The 22962-nt window shown below is 41.3% G+C and overlaps 1 long non-coding RNA gene across 3 annotated transcripts; it reads right to left on the reverse strand.

The window, feature by feature from the left end:
- Positions 1-1305: 1305 nt before the first annotated feature.
- Positions 1306-22962, reverse strand: LOC141797494 (uncharacterized). 3 transcript variants are annotated; one of them, XR_012599083.1, is made up of 9 exons: positions 20663-22962; positions 17931-17990; positions 17637-17712; positions 15772-15946; positions 7317-7394; positions 6050-6130; positions 2721-2767; positions 2079-2198; positions 1306-1665 (listed from the first exon to the last, which is right to left on the reverse strand). It is a non-coding gene; the product is annotated as an uncharacterized LOC141797494 (long non-coding RNA). The 3 variants fall into 3 exon arrangements; XR_012599084.1 differs by lacking the exon at positions 7317-7394; XR_012599082.1 differs by lacking the exons at positions 7317-7394; positions 15772-15946.

Here is a 22962-nt window from a genome sequence, read left to right on the forward strand (position 1 = left end):
TGGTTTGTAAGAACTACCCTGGTTTGACTGGACACTACCCACACACGCACATGTACACACAAAAAGGACAGAGGCATGGTTTGTAAGGACTTCACTGGTATAACAGGGCACTAACCATACACACAAATATACACACACAATCAGGACAAAACCCTTGTTTGTGAGGACTACACTGGTATAACAGGGCACTAACCATACACACAAATATACACACACAATCAGGACAAAACCCTTGTTTGTGAGGACTACACTGGTATAACAGGGCACTAACCATACACACAAATATACACACACAATCAGGACAAAACCCTTGTTTGTGAGGACCTCACTGGTATAACAGGGCACAAACCATACACACAAATATACACACACAATCAGGACAAAACCCTTGATTGTGAGGACTACACTGGTATAACAGGCCACTTACCATACACACACACAATCAGGACAATCCTTTGCTTGTGAGGACCATACTGGTTTAACAGGCCACTAACCATGCACACATCAGGACAAAACCCTTGTTTGTGAGGATCCTACTTGTTCAACTGAACATTTAGATGGTAGTCTTATGTAGCAAATCTTTTACTCAAAAAGTACCACAGCATTAGCGCCACAAGTACATCTTTGAAGGGTAAATCAGGAGTTCATCTGGATGAATCTGTCTCCATTTAGCACATTGCCTGCAGTCATGTTAGGCCAGTAGTTTGAGTGACACTGCAGACAAAATATTTTTAAGTGACCGATCAACATGGGTACAAGAAGAATGCAGGCTGGCATTGGTACCTCAGTCATCTGAATTTTCAACAAATGCCCAGAGGACATCATTCATCATTTTACTTCACTGTAAGGCACAGAAAGTGCTCTGGTGCAGAGAGAAATGCTCCCCAAAAGTAAAAGTAAAATCAGCATAAGATCCCCATTAGGTGCCTCCCATTGGCCACAAACATCTATGAGCGCGGTCACACTGGCCATCCAAAACGTGCCTAAGCACGATTGCCCCCATGCAGCGCTGTTCCCCAGCCAGTACGGCCAGCGGTCACACTACCCCAATATGAACCAGACTTTAGCGAGTATCACAGACGCTAACAGCCCGCCTTCGTCATCGTGAAGCATCTGTTTACATGAAGTGTGATCTCATTAGAGTCAGCACAATGAGAAAAAGAGAGCACTGCTACAACTTTAGAGACTTTTGGACTTATGGTGAGTCGTTTTCGCCCGACACAGCCCTCACCACCGCTTTGTTTAAAATGATTGTGGTGAGATGCGCTCTTGGTGATTATACGTAATGGATCGCACGTGCTGTCCGTGTGCTTGTGCTCGTGCATGAAGTAAACCGTGCCGGAGCCCACCCCTTCGAAGCGTGCTGAAACACAGAAGGGAATCGTGCTTGAGCACGGCACAGTTGCGGTCACACTGGCCTATTCAAACGTGCTTTACGGCTGAAGCGTGCTTAGGCACGGCACGATTGGCCAGTGTGACCGCGTCCTTAGTCCCTCCCATATATATCATTTGTAGGAGAAGAGCTGCCAGTATTCTAAAGAACCCCTCTCACCTTGCCTATAGACAGTTGACTGCCCTCCCCTTAGGAAAAAGGCAGTGCAGCATCAGGACCAAAACAGCCAGCCTTCTAACAGCTACTCACAGAGGTTTTCAGAACGCTCAACCCTGCAAAACATCACACACATCCAACAAGGTTTATTTATTTTAAATTTCATATTTTTATGTCGGCAATTTAAGATTTACATAATTCTTTTTTTATTGCTATTACTTTTTCTGCTGCTTTTATGTGACCCTCAGTACTAATTTCCTTCCCTTTTTTAATCTTTGTCCTGGAATGACAATAAATACACCTTAAATGAGACGTGACAACTGCTGGTTTTACTGAGTATTAAACTGTATACAACAGCAGGGAATGTCCACAGTAAGAATCGTACAACTGTACAACAATGTAGTAAAGTACAACTGTTAAAACATACAAACTTAAAACCTTGTGCTCTTAACTGAAGGCCCCGGTTATTTACAAAATCCCAAATATTAAAGACTTCTGTTTTCTAAAACTGGGTGTTCAGTAATCTTACATTGTTGGCGCTCCATCTTGCTAGCTTTCTCTTTTCAATGTGTGTCATGAAGTGTTTCATCACAGCACTGATTTTGTTCTTGCTTCATGGTCTTTTCACACATTTTTCTGGATTTCATCTCTGTCAATCAGAAGAACATGCAATATGTTAAGATTGAAGAAAATAGTCGTTCAATGTATTTTTTTAAAATAACATTTCAGCTACTAAAATATAGATTCATTATGTTATCTACAAAAGTCAAGCACTGTGATTGTTTAATTAAAATCAAAGTGAAAATAGATTATTGTGATGACACTTGGAATAACCTTAACAGCTGTGCATTTCTGGTCTTGGTGTACCACATGACTGCATTACTGACTGCAACATTGCTTTCCCTCAGATGCGCAAAAAAAGTTTTCTGCTTATCAAAGTAATGTGCTTTCAATAGTAACCATAGCAATTCTTGAAAAAGCCACATGAAAAAACAAACATCATATTTATTTGGCTACCAAGGACTGTTAGGGCAGAAATGTGTCTGTGACATGATATGTACTAAACTGAACTACACTTGAAGTTTTCTATAAACATTTTCTTATTTAACTGTGTTAACTAAATTAAGTTTAATCATCTGAGAATTAATGGAATGAATGGATGAATTCCAACCTTTGGAGCTGACGGCATCGGTCTTGGTTGCAAACTTTTCTTTTGTCCTGGAGAAGCAAGAAATGCTACTGTTAGAATAGCCAGTACAAACTTCAAACCACTTTTGGGGACATTCATTCTAAAAACAAACCACTTTACTGAAATAAAGCTGCAACTTGAACTTGAATCTGAAAGTATTTGTAGATGTGAAGAGACACCTCTTATTTAGGTAGACTAGATACACTCCTACAGTTTCATTTAGCAGATGCTTTTGCCCAAAGCAATGTACAACATAAGAAAGAATTTGGACAGAAGGGAAAGCCTTAGTGCAGGGATGTCAAACTCGTGCCATGGAGGGCCAAGAGGCTGCAGGTTTTCTTTCCAACCACAAACTCCACCAGCTGATTTCACTGATTAGTCCCTGCTTTCTGCTTGAAGGTGAGGTAATTAGTGGAATCAGCTGGTGTAGTGTTTGGTTGGAAGGAAAACCTGCAGCCTCTTGGCCCTCCATGGCACGAGTTTGACATCCCTGCCTTAGTGTGATAAAGTGCTAAAAGTTATTTAGCTGCTGGTGCTGCAACTAAGTGAAAGAACCACAATTAATCACTGCAGCAATATCATACAACCTTCAACAACATTCAATGATCAGTGCTGTAAATTCACTAAGAGCTGGGTCCGAGACCGTCTGACTTATTCTACCCCTGAGGACAAAGAATGGGAGGTGCTTAAGTGTTCCCTAAACAGATGAGTCTTCACACATCTCAGAGTAGAAAGGGAGTCTGGCCAGAGAGCACCAGGTGTCTTTCACAAGCAGATTGTAGTGGGCGAGAAGGAGTGTAGACCTGGATGAGGGACTCCAGGTAGGCAGGAGCCGTTCTTGTCAATGTTTTGTAAGCCAGAAGAAGAGCTTTGAATTTTATTGAAGCTGCTACTGGAAGCCAGTGAAGAAGGATTATCAGCAGGGTGACGTGCTGTTTTGGGCTGGTTAAAGACCAGACGTGCAGAGGTTTAAATGTACACGCAGGGAGGCCTGCTAGAAGGGAGCTGCAAGAGTCCATGTGTGAAATCACACGGGCCTGTACCAGAAGCTGTGTGGCCTGTTGTGTAAGGTAGAGTCTGATCCTCCTAATATTACAGAGGGCATATTGACAAGATTGAGCAATCGAGGCGACATGAACCTTAAAGGTCAGCTGGTCATCAATCATGACACCCTGATTTCTGGCAGAGTTTGTGGACACAAGTTGATTGGAATAAAGCAGGACACTGATCTGTGGTTGAACCGAGGGACATGCTGGGAGGACAATGAGCTCAGTTTTGGACAGATTTAGCTAAGGGTGGTGCTCCTTCATCTATGTGGAGATATCAGCGAGACATACTGATATTTGAGCTGAGACAGTTATTTCATCAGGTGGACTAGACAGGAAAAGCTGAGTGGCTATACAGTGGTAAGAGAAGCCATGAGAGTGAATCATTGCACCAAGTGAGGTGGTGTATAAGGAAAAGAGTAGGGGACCAAGCACTGACCTCTGGGATACCCCTGTTGGTAAGCCATGTGAGTTAGACAATTCTCCTCTCCATGACACTCTGAAGTATCTGTCTGTGAGGTAGGACTTGAACCAAAACAGCACAGATCCTGGGATGCCAAGTTCAGAGAGTGTGGAGAAGAGGATTTGATCGTTAACTGTGTCAAAAGCAGCAGACAAGTCAAGCAGTAGTAGGACAGAGGACTGGCCAGCAGCTCAAGCCAGTCGCAATGATTCTGTGACTGACTGGAGTGCAGTCTCAGTGGAGTGGTCACAGCTGAGGCCAGATTTATAGGAGTCAATCAGGTTGTTTTTCAGCAGATGTTCAGAGACTTGGTTATAGACTGTTTGCTGGAGTATTTTTGACAGGAAGGGCTGAAGTGAGACTGGCTTGTAATTTTTAGCCTGGGCTGGGTTGAAATTTGGTTTCTTGAGCAGTGGGGTGACCTGAGCTTGTTTAAAAGCTGCAGGGAAGACCCCAGATTCCAAGGAGGAATTAATGTGTGTGGCTGCAGGTTTGGTTATGGGTAAAATGGTCTGCAGGATGCTGGTAGGTAAAGGATCTAGAGGACAGGTTGTGGGTTTGGAGTTAAGGAGAAGTCTGAAGACCTCCTCCTCACTCAGATGAGCAAAAGAGCAGAGTGAGGCATAGATAGCAGGTTGGATCTGACAAAGCTGGTCAGGCTCAGAGAACTGGTTGCTGATGCTGGCCACCTTTCCACTGAAAAAAGAGGCAAACATGTCCGGAGTCAGTGCAGAGGAGGACTGAGTGGTATTTAAACAAATTGTTACAAACATACCTTTGGAACTCGTCACCTCATCCTCATTCAATACCATTCTTTTTCTTTTCCCTAAATACAAACGACTTTCACTTCCGGTCAAATAGAGTGAGCAGCAGGTAGAGGCAGCTCTGTCCTACCAAATAACACGTAACTTTCTAGACCAGCCATTATACATGTATAGGATTGTTTTTTGACCCCGGGCGATAAGACAAGACAAAACATATTCTACCATGAAGAAGGACAGCAGTCGAAGACTCACGCAAAAAAACCTGTCCAAGAATAAAGGGTGTCTCCAATACAAAGATCCCCTGTTTACATCTTCCCCGACATGAGTCCCAAGGTCGGCCAGCTGTGAGCATCCTTCAATCAGGTAAAGGTCAAGCTATGGTCCTCTGGAGTCCCATACAGCCTGTACTATCTAGCAAGACTGATAACAGTGGACGGCTCCAGACGTACATTCGACAACCTACAAGTTAACAAAAAATTCATCAAAAACCTCCCCACTACACCTGGTGATGGAATGGAATAAAAACTGCATAATTAATCGGATTAAGAGGGGGCCAAACTGTTAACTATTAGACTGAATACATGGTCATCATACAGGTTGGATTTCCCCATAGATATGCAAGTCTCAGACGGTGTCTCTAAGGTCAGGTTAGTTGAAATGAAACACTTTTTGTTTTTGTTCTCATAATTACTTTCCTTTTCTTACTTATCTTATCCTTGAAAGGAGAAATTGAAGATTCAAAATTGTATGCCACTATTTACCTTTGAGACAAGCTTCCTTTTTTTGTTGTAGTAATAATGCTAATTTTTTATATTTAATTGACTTATTTATTTTTATTTATTTATTTTTGTCATAATCAAAAGTATGAACCTGGGGGAAAGGAATTCTATTTCATTTTTAGTCACTCAATTGCATTCCTGTTGGAATTTAAAAGGAGGAAAATGTCTTTGAAAAGTATTATTCACTTTCATTAGCTGGTCTAGAAACAAAAACAAATACACTTAATGAAGTTAAGTGATAAGTCATACATCCACATACCTCTTGAAGCAGCAGACACACTTGAGAGACAGATTTTGGAGTGTCCCTTCCGGTTGCTTTTCGGCTGTCTTGCTGCTTGCTCTTTAGACATAGAAAGGTTGTTGTTAAAATTGTTCTTGAATTAAATCTTAACTGAAGAAAAAAAACAAAGAAACAGACTTTTGAAATGTCTTTTTAAAAATCATGAAAATTAATTGGTTAATTACCAGCCAATTATTTATGTTTATGATTGATTCCATCCTAACCCCAAAGTAACAGGTAATCCCACAGCCACTGGGTGCACTTTAACACTGGATTCATATAAAAAGTACATGCAATTTTAAATAACACCATTGAACAAATTCTGAGTACAGCATGATGTATGGCAAATTCCCATTATCAGACTTAAAGAAAAACATAAGTAAATAATAATAATAATGAATTTTTATATTTTAAAAGTGCCTTTCAAAACACCCAAGGACACTGAACATCTAATTAAAAACATACTTAAAAAGACAATGACATAAAGATAAATAAAACCAACAGACAAGCAGGAGTGACATGGAGTTAAAATGGCTCAGTGGGAGTAGAGAACGCAGTTTGAAACAGATGGGTTTTAAGTTTAGTTGTATGTATTTTAAATAGAGAAAGGGAGTCTATAATTTGATGTGCGGTGGGAGTAAGTTCCAAAGCTGAGATGGGCGGAGGGCACAGAGAGGTGGAGAGAGGAGGAAGACCTGAGGGAGCGTGAAGGGGCGGCGATGCAGATAAGTCCAGACAGGTATGGTGGGGTCAGGTTGTGGATGGCCTTAAAAGTATTCAGAAGGATTTTAAGGTGATTCTGAATTTAACCGGGAGCCAGTGAAGCTACTGGAGGACAGGGGTGATGTGGTGAAAGGAGGGTGTTCTGGTGATGATCCGGGCAGTGGAATTTTGGACCAGATGAAGCTCATGGAGGGATTTATTAGGGACACCAAAAAGAAGTGAGTTGCAATAGTCAATACGGGAGGTGACAAGGCTGTGGACCAGGACAGCAGCAGAGTGAAGAGTCAGAGAGGGACAGAGACGATTAATGCTATGTAGATGAAAATATGCAGACCAGGTTACGCTATTTATATGAGAGTGAAAAGAAAGTGAGCTGTCGAGGATGACACCCAGACTTTTCACTTGAGGAGAGGGGGAGACTGTGGAGCTGTCTATGGTGATAGATAAACTGCTAGCTTTGGATAAGCTTGGTGTTATCTGCAAAAACAGTGGAAGTGGATACCGAATTTGCAGAAGATATTACCAAGAGAAAGGAGGCAGATGATGGAGAGTAGGGGCCCAGGACACAGCCCTGGGGCACACCTGAGGTAACCAGGGAAAACTGTGAAGAGAAGGATTCAAGTTGGATGAACCAAGTGCGGCCTATGAATTTGAATTTGAATTTGAATTTGAATTTATTTATTTAGAAGGATAGCCCCTTGAGATGGACCGTCTCATTTTCAAGGGGGTCCTTATGAGGTAGGAGTGAATCCAGTGCCGGGGAAAAGCCTATATCTGCTTCCTCCTCCATAAGGACACAAGCATTATTGCCTGCAATAGCTATCTATGGCTTTATTACACATTACCAGAGGCATTGGTGGGCTCATCAGTCGTAATTTATTGATTTTCTGCTGAAAATACATAAAGGCCATTAGCATCTTCAGCAAGAAGATACGTAATCAGTGCCTTACTTTGGTAGTTGCAATGAGTGTTTGTTTCTACAGGGGGGCAAAAAAGTATTCAGTCAGCTACTAATTTTCCAAGTTCTCCTACTTGGGGTGACTCGATGAGATGAGAGAGGTCTGTAATTTTCATCAGAGATACACTGATACTTATTTGTAAACAAGCTACAAGGTGCCCTCTTCCTGTGGACGAGGACCCAAATTATGGTGGAAAAAAAATATTTGGTCTCCCACAAAAACAAGCAAGATTTCTGCCTCTCACAGACCTGACTTCTTCTTTAAGAAGCTCTTATGTCCTCCACTTGTTACCTGTATTAATGGCACCTGTTTTAACTGGTTATCTGTATAAAAGACACCTGTCCACAGCCTCAAACAGTCAGACTCTAAACTCAACTATGGCCAAGACCAAAGAGCTGTCCAAGGACAACGGGAAGGACACTGTAGACCTGCACCAGGCTGGGTAGAGTGAATCTACAATTGGCAAGCAATGGTGTTGATAAATCAACTGTGTGAGCAACTGGAAGATAATGGAAGACACATAAGACCATCGATAATCTCCCTCCATCTGAGGCCCCACACAAGATCTCATCCCGTAGGGTCAAAATGATCATAAGAACGATAAGAAAAAGTCCCAGAACTACACAGAGGGACCTCATGAATGACCTGCAGGGAGCTGGGACCAAAGTAACAAAGGCTACAATCAGTTCCACACTATGCTCAGAGGGACTCAAATCCTGCAGAGCCAGGCATGCCCCCCTGTGTAAGCCAGTAAATGTCCAGGCCCATCTGAAGTTTGCCAGAGAGCACATGGATGATCCAGAAGAGGATTGGGAGACTATCATGTGGTCGGATAAAACCAAAATAGAACTTTTTGGTAAAAACTCAACCAGTGGTGTTAAGGGGAAGAAGATTGATAAGTACGGCCCAAAAACACCATTCCTACTGTGAAGCATGGGGGTGGAAACCTCATGCTAAACACCTGCTTGATGCCTAATCAACATAAAACTTACTTTGTGAAGACGTGTGGGGGAGGGGAGCCTATAAGAGGTGTCCTTATAATGCAGGTTAGTCAGGTGAACAACTGATACACATCTTAGCTTGCTGCTGGATCTATATAAAACTTACTTTGTGAAGACGTGTGGGGGAGGGAAGCCTATAAGAGGTGGTGTTTCCTAAGCACCAATTTTTGAGCACCTGTGGACAGTTCTTTGTCTCTAAGATCACAAAGAGTTAGTGCTGAGTAAGACACTGGCCTAGAACTAGCACCAGCACCAGTAAAGTAGAAAAAAGGTATATGTGAGGATGTTTGGGTATGTGGAAGGAGGCCTAAGAAGAGGTGTCCTTATAATGCAGGTTAGTCAGGTGAACAACTGAGACACACAACTAGGCTTGCTGCCAAATCTACATAAAACTTACTTTGTGAAGACGTGTGGGGGAGGGGAGCCTAAAAGAGGTGTCCTAATAATGCAGGTTAGTTAGGTGAACAACTGATACACATCTCAGCCTGATGCTGGATCTATATAAAACTTACTTTGTGAAGACGTGTGGGGGAGGGGAGCCTATGAGAGGTGTCCTTATAATGCAGGTTAGTCAGGTGAACAACTGATACACATCTCAGCCTGATGCTGGATCTATATAAAACTTACTTTGTGAACACGTGTGGGGGAGGGGAGCCTATGAGAGGTGTCCTTATAATGCAGGTTAGTCAGGTGAACAACTGATACACAACTCAGCTTGCTGCTGAAACTACATAAAACTTACTTTGTCAAAATATGTGGGGGAGGGGAGCCTAAAAACGGGGTGTCCTTATAATGCAGGTTAGTCAGATAAACACCTGACACACAACTCAGCTTGCAACCTGGATCCACATTAAACTTGCTTTGTCAAAATATGTGGGGGAGGGGAGCCTAAAAACGAGGTGTCCTTATAATGCAGGTTAGTCAGGTGAACAACTGAGACACACAACTAGGCTTGCTGCCAAATCTACATAAAACTTACTTTGTGAAGACGTGTGGGGGAGGGGAGCCTCAAAGAGGTGTCCTAATAATGCAGGTTAGTCAGGTGAACAACTGATACACATCTCAGCCTGATGCTGGATCTATATAAAACTTACTTTGTGAAGACGTGTGGGGGAGGGGAGCCTATGAGAGGTGTCCTTATAATGCAGGTTAGTCAGATAAACACCTGACACACAACACAGCTTGCTACCTAATCAACATGAAACTTACTTTTACCCTTTTTTCACCAGTGCACGTTGCTGGTGCTAGTGGTTCTGCTTAGTTGATTCAAATCACATTCTCCTAAGAATAGGTTTGGTTTTCCAAAGGGCAAAGAGCCAAGTCAGGGCCATGCCATGATGTCATTTATAAACTTCAGTTAGTCACTGCCTACTTAACTGCTCTGGGGCGAGGTAGTTGGTGTTGGCTGCCGGTGTATAGGGCAAGAGACGGCAATAGAGTTGGAGCTCGGAGCTTGCAACTAGGCAGAGATTTGTTTTACAATACTTGTTTCTGACAGTGTGCTACACGCATGTGTTAATGTCAGTTAATGGAGCGTATCTCTGCCCTGTGCAATTCAGAGCAGGGGAATAATGTAAACACACATACACATGGCAAAAGTGAACCCCATCATGTAAATTAGATAAATAACATCAGACTGTTAAGTCTGTTAAATAAAATGATGAGGTATAGACCTGATCTATAAGAGACAATGCATTTAATTCAATTTCTCCTCCAGTTCAAGCTTTACACAAGTAAACACCAAGATCCAACAGACAACTCATTGAGCAGCATGCCTTTTCAAGAATGATAAATAGCATTTGGCCTTTTAGTTTGTTAAATAAAATAATAAGATATAGACCTGATCTGTAAAAGCGGAGACAAATCAGTGCTTTAACTTTGCCTTCATCTCAAATAATGGATAAGGAAACAAAACAACTCAACCGGCAGCCTTCCTTCAGACTTTTTTTTACAATGACTGTTTTTTTTTACACTGATCTTTGGTCATTGTTCCACAGTGATTGGCTCTGGCCCAGGTTAAAGTTGGTGTTTCTTAAGCACCAATTTTTGAGCACCTGTGGACAGTTCTTTGTCTCTAAGATCACAAAGAGTTAGTGCTGAGTAAGACACTGGCCTAGAACTAGCACCAGCACCAGTAAAGTAGAAAAAAAGGTATATGTGAAGATGTTTGGGTGTGTGGAAGGAGGCCTAAGAAGAGGTGTCCTTTTTATGCACTTTAGTCAGGTGAACAACTGAGACACACAACTAGGCTTGCAGCCAAATCTACATAAAACTTACTTTGTGAAGGTGTGTCGGGGACAGGGGGCCTAAAAAGAGGTGTCCTTATAATGCAGGTTAGTCAGGTGAACAACTGATACACAACTCAGCTTGCTGCTGAAACTACATAAAACTTACTTTGTCAAAATATGTGGGGGAGGGGAGCCTAAAAACGAGGTGTCCTTATAATGCAGGTTAGTCAGGTGAACAACTGATACACAACTCAGCTTGCTGCTGAAACTACATAAAACTTACTTTGTCAAAATATGTGGGGGAGGGGAGCCTAAAAACGAGGTGTCCTTATAATGCAGGTTAGTCAGATAAACACCTGACACACAACTCAGCTTGCAACCTGGATCCACATTAAACTTGCTTTGTCAAAATATGTGGGGGAGGGGAGCCTAAAAACGAGGTGTCCTTATAATGCAGGTTAGTCAGGTGAACAACTGAGACACACAACTAGGCTTGCTGCCAAATCTACATAAAACTTACTTTGTGAAGACGTGTGGGGGAGGGGAGCCTCAAAGAGGTGTCCTAATAATGCAGGTTAGTCAGGTGAACAACTGATACACATCTCAGCCTGATGCTGGATCTATATAAAACTTACTTTGTGAAGACGTGTGGGGGAGGGGAGCCTATGAGAGGTGTCCTTATAATGCAGGTTAGTCAGATAAACACCTGACACACAACACAGCTTGCTACCTAATCAACATGAAACTTACTTTTACCCTTTTTTCACCAGTGCACGTTGCTGGTGCTAGTGGTTCTGCTTAGTTGATTCAAATCACATTCTCCTAAGAATAGGTTTGGTTTTCCAAAGGGCAAAGAGCCAAGTCAGGGCCATGCCATGATGTCATTTATAAACTTCAGTTAGTCACTGCCTACTTAACTGCTCTGGGGCGAGGTAGTTGGTGTTGGCTGCCGGTGTATAGGGCAAGAGACGGCAATAGAGTTGGAGCTCGGAGCTTGCAACTAGGCAGAGATTTGTTTTACAATACTTGTTTCTGACAGTGTGCTACACGCATGTGTTAATGTCAGTTAATGGAGCGTATCTCTGCCCTGTGCAATTCAGAGCAGGGGAATAATGTAAACACACATACACATGGCAAAAGTGAACCCCATCATGTAAATTAGATAAATAACATCAGACTGTTAAGTCTGTTAAATAAAATGATGAGGTATAGACCTGATCTATAAGAGACAATGCATTTAATTCAATTTCTCCTCCAGTTCAAGCTTTACACAAGTAAACACCAAGATCCAACAGACAACTCATTGAGCAGCATGCCTTTTCAAGAATGATAAATAGCATTTGGCCTTTTAGTTTGTTAAATAAAATAATAAGATATAGACCTGATCTGTAAAAGCGGAGACAAATCAGTGCTTTAACTTTGCCTTCATCTCAAATAATGGATAAGGAAACAAAACAACTCAACCGGCAGCCTTCCTTCAGACTTTTTTTTACAATGACTGTTTTTTTTTACACTGATCTTTGGTCATTGTTCCACAGTGATTGGCTCTGGCCCAGGTTAAAGTTGGTGTTTCTTAAGCACCAATTTTTGAGCACCTGTGGACAGTTCTTTGTCTCTAAGATCACAAAGAGTTAGTGCTGAGTAAGACACTGGCCTAGAACTAGCACCAGCACCAGTAAAGTAGAAAAAAGGTATATGTGAAGATGTTTGGGTATGTGGAAGGAGGCCTAAGAAGAGGTGTCCTTTTTATGCACTTTAGTCAGGTGAACAACTGAGACACACAACTAGGCTTGCAGCCAAATCTACATAAAACTTACTTTGTGAAGGTGTGTCGGGGAAAGGGGGCCTAAAAAGAGGTGTCCTTATAATGCAGGTTAGTCAGGTGAACAACTGATACACAACTCAGCTTGCTGCTGAAACTACATAAAACTTACTTTGTCAAAATATGTGGGGGAGGGGAGCCTAAAAACGACGTGTCCTTATAATGCAGGTTAGTCAGGTGAACAACTGATACACAACTCAGCTTGCTGCTGAAACTACATGAAACTTACTATGTCAAAATATGTGGGGGAGGGGAGCCTAAAAACGAGGTGTCCTTATAATGCAGGTTAGTCAGATAAACACCTGACACACAACTCAGCTTGCAACCTGGATCCACATTAAACTTGCTTTGTCAAAATATGTGGGGGAGGGGAGCCTAAAAACGAGGTGTCCTTATAATGCAGGTTAGTCAGGTGAACAACTGAGACACACAACTAGGCTTGCTGCCAAATCTACATAAAACTTACTTTGTGAAGGTGTGTGGGGGAGGGGAGCCTATAAGAGGTGTCCTTATAATGCAGGTTAGTCAGGTGAACAACTGATACACAACTCAGCTTGCTGCTGGAACTACATAAAACTTACTTTGTGAAGATATGTGGGGGAGGGGAGCCTAAAAGAGGTGTCCTTATAATGCAGGTTAGTCAGATAAACGCTGACACAGAGCTGCATATCGCAGACATGAGTAGTACGTCTGCCAGATGCTGGTTGTTTTTTTAAAAAAAATTTTAAAACTCCAGTGACAAATGTTTATCACAAATTTCTTCCAAATTAAAAAAAAATGTTTGGAGTCTTAGAGTTTTCACTGATTTTAAAGTGTTGAAATTATTGTTTATAAGATTTAGTTTTTTAGTATCTTAGAATTTAAATTAAAGTCTTCAACCTTAAATACTTAAGAAGAATGTCCTTTTAATTTAAAACCATTTTGTGTTTTGCTTAAATACCAATCAGTGTAATTACGTAAACTTTATCAGCAGAGTGATTTGAGTTGTTATAGTAGACTGCTTGCAGATTCCTTGATGGAAATGTCAACAACGCTGTGTCCAGTCAGCGCTTTGCATTGTGACAAACCGTACAGGAGTAGACTGGTCTGGTGCATACTGTGGATTTTTTGGTAACTCCGAATATCATCTGGGTATTTTTGGCGTCCTGTAAATCTTAGTTGTCTGTATACTCCATACTACTAGGGAAAGGTACCTTTACAGTTTCGTTGTACTTTGCACCAGAGTCCTGCGATTAGTCGTTTTTTTTTTCCCGGGTTTGGATCTGGGTGGAAAATATAACATGCAGGTCGAGTCGCGGGTTTTAGTTTGACACATCAAAATGAATATAAAATAATAATAAATACAATAAAATAAAAACGTAAGTTGTAAGCTGGTTGTAAGGCTGTGACCATATAGCCACACTATCCAGTTCTTGTAATACATCCATGGTTGTGACTAGGGGTGTAAATCACCAGTTTCATGACGATACGATACAATATCGATTCTTAGGACAACGATATGATATTTGCCGATATCACAAAGTCTGTCACGATATGATATGATACTATTCAGGGGCCTTCGATCGATTTAAGACGATATTATGTCCTCACTGAACATAATCAGCAACATTTCACCTGAGGCAAGAAAGAAATACAAAACAATTTTGATAGTTTTATTTCTGAAATGTGGAACGATGTGCTGACCTTTAGGTATGAAAGTTTGTCGAGGATTATAGCCATCTGTATGATCTAATTATGTTTTAAAATTAAAACTGGTTAAATTCAGGTAAGGTGCTTTTTGGCCCCCACAATTACCTTATGGGTCTTACTGTTATACTGTAATGTTTGATTATTATATCAAGTAATGATGCAACACTATAATTAAAAATTACTGATCACATAAACTTTATTATTGACCTCCAACATTTGACCATTTTCTATCAAACCAAAAATGTGAAGCTTTGTTTTTAATTAAACCCAAACATTTCTATTATTCAACATTAGAACTATCAACTTAACGAACTTAACATTGATAGTTTTTTTTTTTACTGTGATGCCTGATAACCACAGTTTGTATGTCAGTGTGATCAGACTTTGTTTCACTGTGTAATAGTCGATGTGGAGGAGGAATGACACTAAGCTCTCGCCGTTTGAGTTTTTAACTGTATGAAATTTCATAATTCAGTGCGCTACAAAATCAAATTATAAGATAACTCACTGCAGTTGTGTGATGATGCACTCCTGTCTTGTGTGCAGCCTGCATCCTCTGCAGTCAGGTCGACCGTATCTTACCCGGATACAGGAAAGCTATTTTATGATTGGCGGATATGTCTGGCTCTCTTTTAGCTCTGTGATGCTAACAGCGTCTTGCTACACGTTCGCCTACAGCGGTGTGACTTGGTGGGTGCTAAACAGTCCATTTCACAGCAGGAGAAATATCAGGCGTGACGTGTGAAAGTGAAAAGGTTCAAATGTGTGTCTCATACGCTGAGTGCGTGAGGCCTGAGAGGAAACTTCAGAACGACTCGCCGTTGGACGGAGACGGACACGCGTGTCCAGTCGGGATTTCAAAATAAAGGCGTACATTAACGACCACAATGATGATGGATGTTTAGACTTTCCATCGATGTGATTGGATCATTGCTTAACCAATCGATGTATCGATGTATATCGATGGATCATTACACCCCTAGTTGTGACATGATCACTGCTCGTACCTGCTGAGTGTTGCTTAAGTCTGGACAAAAAGTAAGTCTACTATTGCACATGTAAAGGTCCTTTTAAGAGATTAAAAGTTTAAAAGCATTGAGCGTAAAAACCGAGTGATTTTACAGTTGTATGTGAGAAGATCACAGAGGGTTGATGATGGAGCTGAAGTCAGGCTTTTATTGGAAGAGTTGCTTCATTCAGGTGCGTTGTTTACTCACTGGCATCTGAACTATGGCGATATGCCGTTCAATTTTCAGACAATATGACCCAAAATGATTACCTCAAATACAGTTGCAGGTCGGGCTGCGGGTCGGGCTGTGGGTCGGGTTTCAACGGGTCGGATCAGGTTGCGGTACTAATCAGGCTAATGAGCAGGTTTGCGGTTCGGGTGCAGGTTTGTACGTCGGGGTGGGGCGGATCTTGAAAATTGGACCCGTGCAGGACTCTGCTTTGCACTGCAATGACAAATAAAGTCCTATTCTTTTCAATTCTTTCACATTTGAAACAATATGGTACCTGGCAATCGGTACTGGTACTCAAAGTACCAATTTTATGTACTTTCTGTGTTTGTGTGGTAAGAAATATCAATTTGTTTAATAAAACTTTTTTTTATTTAAAATATTTCTTCTTCACTATATATCCTTGCAATGCTCTGTTCACGTCCAGCATGGAAAATTGCCAACTCTTCTGACATAACATGCTGGATGTCACAGAATTTCCTTCAATGAAATCTCAATAAGACGGGGGTTCTGATTGTTGGCCCTGATTCTAGAGGAATTAAGAAACATCTAGGGTCACTTTCCAATAATGTTACTACCAGCTGTAAAAACCTGGGTGTCATCTTTGATGAGAACCTCAGTCTGAACCAGCATGTCAACCTAGTTGTACAGTCTTGTTTTATGCAGCTTTCAAAACTAAGGCCATTTTTATCTAGAAAAAATCTTGAGGTTGTCATTCATGCTTTTATTTCCTCTCGTTTGGACTACTGCAACTCTCTGTACACATGCTTAAACCAGCACAGAGTGCAGAGGTTGCAGCTTGTCCAAAATGCAGCAGCACGACTCCTCACAGGAACAAAAAAGAGAGAGCACATAACTCCTGTTTTAGCTTCTCTCCATTGGCTCCCCATTCATTTTAGAATTGATTTCAAGATTTTATTGCTGACTTTTAAAGCACGCTCCGGTCTAGCTCCTAACTATATTTCTGGTCTCCTCAGGCCATATGTGTTCGGTCGTACCTTGAGATCCTCAGCCAAGACCCTGCTCGCCGTGCCGAGGTCGAGGCTGAGGACTAGAGGTGACCGGGCCATCTCTGTCAAAGCGCCCATCCTATGGAATAGCCTGCCCGAGGAGATCAGAATGGCAGACTCTTTGTCCTCGTTTAAGTCTCTTTTAAAAACTTATTTTTACAGATGTGCTTTTACTGGAGATTTTAGCTGAGCGCGTTTTAATTGTTGAACTGCTGCTTCAATACGACAGTGTTACGGGCAGCTTCTTATATCCTTTAACCCTTGTTGTCTTAATTGTTTTACCCTTTTATTGCTTTTATTTTAAAGATGCTATTTCCTTATTTAATGTATTATTTATTCTTTTTTATTGTCTTCTCTGTTGCGCCTCACATTTCTCTCTTTATTCTCTCTGTCATTTCCTCTCTTAATTCTTTTAATGCCCATTTTTATTATGTAAAGCACTAAGTAACACTAAGCACTAAGAAACACTTGTTCTATATAAATAAAGTTTATTATTATTATTATTATTATTATTATTCTACTCATTCACAGTCACAAGGATGCATTTAGGTACCCAAACATGGCACCTTTTGATTTTACATGAATCGGTACCCTGTACTTTTGACAGAAATCTGGTCGGTACCTATAAAAGTACCTAATTCGGTACCCATCCCTACATACTACCTACTGCATTTGGGCCAAATCAGTATGCACAGTTGGTATAGTATGCAAATATGGAAACAGTCTATAAGTTTGTTCTTGTCCTCACAGGCCACTGCTTTCTGACAGTCCTGAGCTGTATCAGGTAGTTAAAAACATTCAACACTGTGAAGACTCCTGAATACTGTCATGACCAAACAGAACTGAATTATGATTGGATGTAAAAGCATGACATTCAAAAAATACAGGCAACTTACCATGTATAGACCACCTTCAATGGCCCAGGATCAGGACTGACCCCTGTCATCTCAGCATCACTCCCACCAAGGCTTCCTGTGTGAGCCAATGACAAAACCAAATTTGAAATTTTTTGAAGCAAAAACAATTCTCGTTGATTCAACAAACAATATTTAATGACACTGGCCATGTTGATAGCAGAAATGTTAGCTAATATTTCAGCAGGGAAGAAGAAAGACAGGAGTAGTGAGCCTAGAATACATACCCAAAGGGCCAATAACATTTTTGACATATTAAGCCCAGTTAGTACTTGCCTATTTTGGTGCTGGCTCACTTTCATTGACCTTCAGGTCACTTTGCTCTTCACAAGGTGCCTGAAATAGCAAAGGGAAAATGCACTGTCTCTCAAAATGCTATCACTTAGTTGAGATTGAGGAAAAAAAGTAGGATTCAGTGAGGTAGAAAATAATTTACAGGCTGACAAATTTCTACACATCACAAAGATTATTCCATTCACTCACATTGATACCTGGCAGAACAGCTGCCAAGAGCAGTTTGGGGTAAGGTATCTTGCCTAACCAGGACAGACTCTTGACTGTTGAAGCTAAAATTGAACTTGCAGTCTTACAGTTACAACATGCCTTAATACCAACTGAGCCACAGCCGCCCAATCTCATTAGGCGATATGCAATTCTTTTTATACTGATGATTTCATGAAGAATCCACAGGCTCTGAGGCTCAGTAGAATTTGAGGTCACTCTTAAAATTCTTAAATACATATGAGAGGGTTTGTTTCAAAACTCCAAAGTTTCCTTCTTTCCTCCACTTGCGTGGTTTACTTGTGTCTTAGTCCCTCCCACCAGAGATGCATGAGAGAGACGCAAGGAAATGAAGAGAGGGGAGAGGAATCGTGGCGATTTGTTTTAAGAGCATTGAGACATCCTTTCCTCTGGATGTATTTCACTGATGACAGCAGCAGCTGATCACCTCTAGATCATCTGTCAGTCAGCTCTAACAGCTGTTTGTGTGTCTGCACATGTGCACTGTAATAACTAATAAGACAAACAGTAACAGAGCTTTGTTTGTTCCTGTGATCTGTTTAACACGTTCCCATGGAGAAAATCTGCTCTCTGTTTATTCTGTGTGCTGTTTAGAACCACACGGATCACTTTACCTGTAAAATGCATCATTTTTAGAGTAATTATTCACTGACACTGACAGGAGGCAGTGGCTGCAGCAGAGAAAACAATGAAAAAGTAGGCCAAATAAAACCAGCCACCTTTGCAGCATAGCCAAAAAATTTCACTGTGAGTGTGTCTCAAAGCAATAAACTACAGTCTCCTCTCTCCTCTGTGCCACAAAGAGTACTTCCCAATCGCCATATTAATGCTGTCCCAAAGTGATAATTGTGCTCGGAGGAGAGAGGAGGGAGGCAGAAGAAGACTGACCGGAGGAGCTATGATCGAGGAAACAGGAGAGCTGGCTTTTCTGAAGTCTCTTCACTGACAGACATGCCCCCATTTGGAATATCACTCTCTGATCGGACGCTGCAGCGGCTCAGACTTCTCTACATGAAACTTCACAAACACAACAGAGTTTAATGAGAGAAAAGACGAGCTGAAAACAGGCACTGAGGATTGATCGGTAACAGGTCATAGAGCTGGGATTAAAAAAAGTGTTTGTTGTGAGTTTAAAGCACAAAACACTGAACACAACCATCATGAAATCAATGTAACGGGAGTTTAATACCAAACACTGACACAATAAACTAGCTTATATTAATAAGGGTCAGAGTTAACAATGATGATCTAGATAAAGACTGAATAATTACTCTAAAAATGATGCATTTTACAGGTAAAGTGATCCGTGTGGTTCTAAACAGCACACAGAATAAACAGAGAGCAGATTTTCTCCATGGGAACGTGTTAAACAGATCACAGGAACAAACAAAGCTCTGTTACTGTTTGTCTTATTAGTTATTACAGTGCACATGTGCAGACACACAAACAGCTGTTAGAGCTGACTGACAGATGATCTAGAGGTGATCAGCTGCTGCTGTCATCAGTGAAACACATCCAGAGGAAAGGATGTCTCAATGCTCTTAAAACAAATCGCCTTGATTCCTCTCCCCTCTCTTCATTTCCTTGCGTCTCTCTCGTGCATCTCTGGTGGGAGGGACTAAGGACGTGGTCACACTGGCCAATCGTGCCGTGCCTAAGCACGCTTCAGCCGTAAAGCACGTTTGGAATAGCAAGTGTGACTGCAACTGTGCCGTGCTCAAGCACGATTCCCTTCCGTGCTTCGGCATGCTTCGAAGAGGTGGGCTTCGGCACGGTTTACTTCATGCACGAGCACAAGCACGCGGACAGCACGTGCGATCCATTACGTATAATCACCGCGAACGCGGTGATTATACGTCTTAATATTAGTCCAAAAGTCTCTAAAGTTGTAGCAGTGCTCTCTCTGTCTCATTGTGCTGACTCTGATGAGATCGCGCTTCATGTAAACAAATGCTTCACGATGACGAAGGCGGGCAGTGCGCGTGTCTGATACCCGCTAAAGTCTGGTTCATAATGGGGTAGTGTGACCGCCGGCCGTACTCTCCAGCTGGGGATCGGCGCTGCAGGGGGGCAATCGTGCTTAAGCACAGCACGTTTTGGAGGGCCAGTGTGACCCTGTCCTAAGACACAAGACGCAAGTGGAGGAAAGAAGGAAACTTTGGAACTTTGAAACAAACCCTCTCATATGTATTTAAGAATTTTAAGAGTGACCTCAAATTCCACTGAGCCTCAGAGCCTGTGGATTCTTCATGAAATCATCACAGAATTTATCAGTTTTGATGGAATCTAATATTTTGCTCTGATGAATCAGAATACATTTTGGTGAAAAGAGTCGCATTTTGACTGATGTCATATCTTAGGGCCAAAGTTGATCTTACTCTATTAAGAACTAACTTTTATTAATTCCTAACTTTTACACCAGGCTACAATAGCAATTCTATGACACAAAGAAAGACAAACTTCAATATAATGAGTGAAAAACTTACCTTTAAAGTTGTCGACAAATGTTCCTTCTTGGAGAGCTTAATCTCTTCCCTCAATGATATGTTCCAGTGCATCTTGTTCAGGAGTATCCTCTGCTGCTGCTCCTCCTCTCAGTCATCTTTGCTGTTATGCCAAGACAATAGCATTCAATTTCAGACATACTTTAGTAAATGGATGATGGCTTGTAAATGTTTAGAATGTATAAATCCTTCAGTAATATTTAAAACATATAAATATGTAGTGGTAGTTTGGTAGATATAAGCACCAACGGTAATACGCACCCTACTCATAAAAGCTACTGAATATTATGGAAGCAAAGTTAGATCAGTCTCACAAAACCAGGAGGGTAGGCAGTGTTCTAAAATTGCATTGTCAGGACTAAATATGGTGGACTAACCTGACACCTTTCATCCCAAGAAAAGCAGCTCTCTATCCTGTGATTTTTACTTTATATGCATAACAGAGACATATGCAAAGGCCAAAACTTGTATAAACCTTTCTCTACAACTTTATTGGTATTTAAAGCTAATAACATTTAAAGGCAAACAAAACCTGTCTTCCCTCATTGACATTTACACGTCAGTTATTCCCTGAGTTTTTGACCACCACAAAACTACATGTTTTTTCATTCAGCCCCCTCCCTCATCTCAGCAGACTGATCTGATGTGACCTTTAGGGGACCCGATGTTTCATGGAGACACTTTTCTTAGTTAAGCTTTGCCTCAAACAAACTTATTTAGTTAAGTTACTTAAGGGTCAGCTACCTCTGTCGCACAAAAGAAAACTCAAAAGGAAAAAGGACCACGTTGCAGATTAAACAAAAAGTATTTCATTTACCAAAATGGGCAAAAATAAAACTTAAACAAAATCCAACTGAAAATGAAAAATCACTGGGAGGTTGGTGACACAGGAGGCAAACGTTTTACAATGCACAGACAACAAGAGGGAGAGAAACACAGAGACTGAAGTCACAGGGACAATCAGACACACCTGTGAAAGAACACACAGGTGAGGATGATCAGGGTCATCACAAGGACAAACTCAGGAAGCAAAAACTAGAGGCACACAGGGGCAAAGACTACAAAATAAAACAGGGAACAATAAAAACTTGACACTGAGAAGTGTGCAGACACAGAGGGAACCAGAAACACTAAGAAACAATCACAACACTGAAAACTAAAAGTTAAGAGAAGAAAACACAGGGATTACAGAGGCAAAGATCAAGAAATAAAATAAAAACCATTATTTCCCTTAGTCTTAGTCTAAATCCCATCATTAACACATTTCTATTTCCAAATCATCATCATCAATGATGAACATGTCTCACCTGCTCCATCTCAGCTGATGTGAAGCAAACCAACATACTTTAAACACTTCTATCTTCATGAGGCTTTGGCTCACCAACTAAAAATGTTTATATCCAGAAAGATTAATTTGTTGACACCTTAACCATGGCCTCCACACATTGCTGGGATTAATTATTAATGAAATATGAACCCAAAACTGTGTGCTAGTACAGAGGGGATTTTTCAGGTCGAGCGAGGTGCAGAATGCATGAGGAGAGAGAGCGGCGCACTAACAGCTGATCTGATGAGGAGCAAAACCCGACACAACTTTTAACACTTCTATCTTCAAGAGGCCTTGGTCCACAAACAAACAACACATATCCTCGGAAAGCTTAGCTTATTGAGACCTTAACCATGGCCTCCACATGTTGGTGGGATCAATAATTAATGAATTATGAATCAAAAACGGGGCGCTGGTTAAGAGTCGGTTTTTTGGCCGAGTGAGGTGCAGAATAAATGGGGAGAGTGAGCGGCGCACGAATAGCTGATCTGACCAGTAGCAAAACCCGACACAACTTTAAACACTTATATCTTCAAGAGGCCTTGGCCCACAAACAAACAACACATATCCTCGGAAAGCTTAGCTTATTGAGACCTTAACCATGGCCTCTATGCGTAGGTGGGATGAATATTTAATGATTTATGAATCGAAAAAGGGGCGCTAGTTCAGAAGGTTTTTTTGTTGTTGTTTGAGCAAGGTAGTACCGAATGAAGCTAGAGAGACTTACTCATTTTTATCCATAGCCTACCTCTGTTATGTGTCCTGTCTCAAAGACTAAGTTTAAAGCCTTTTTCACTCGCTGATAGTTTTGAAAAGTTTAACTTGGGAACACGTCTCCACATGAGGCTGCAGGAGAGCACGAACAGACCGTTAGCTACTATGTTAGCACAGCAGGTCAACTCCATACAACAGACTGAATAAGCACAGTAAATGTCCAAAACATGAAATCAGCAGT

The sequence above is a fragment of the Halichoeres trimaculatus genome, unplaced genomic scaffold (assembly GCF_033239565.1).
Source record: "Halichoeres trimaculatus isolate MK-OKI-2021-1 unplaced genomic scaffold, fHalTri1.1 fHalTri1_scaffold_9, whole genome shotgun sequence".
Classification (NCBI taxonomy): Eukaryota; Metazoa; Chordata; class Actinopteri; order Labriformes; family Labridae; genus Halichoeres; species Halichoeres trimaculatus.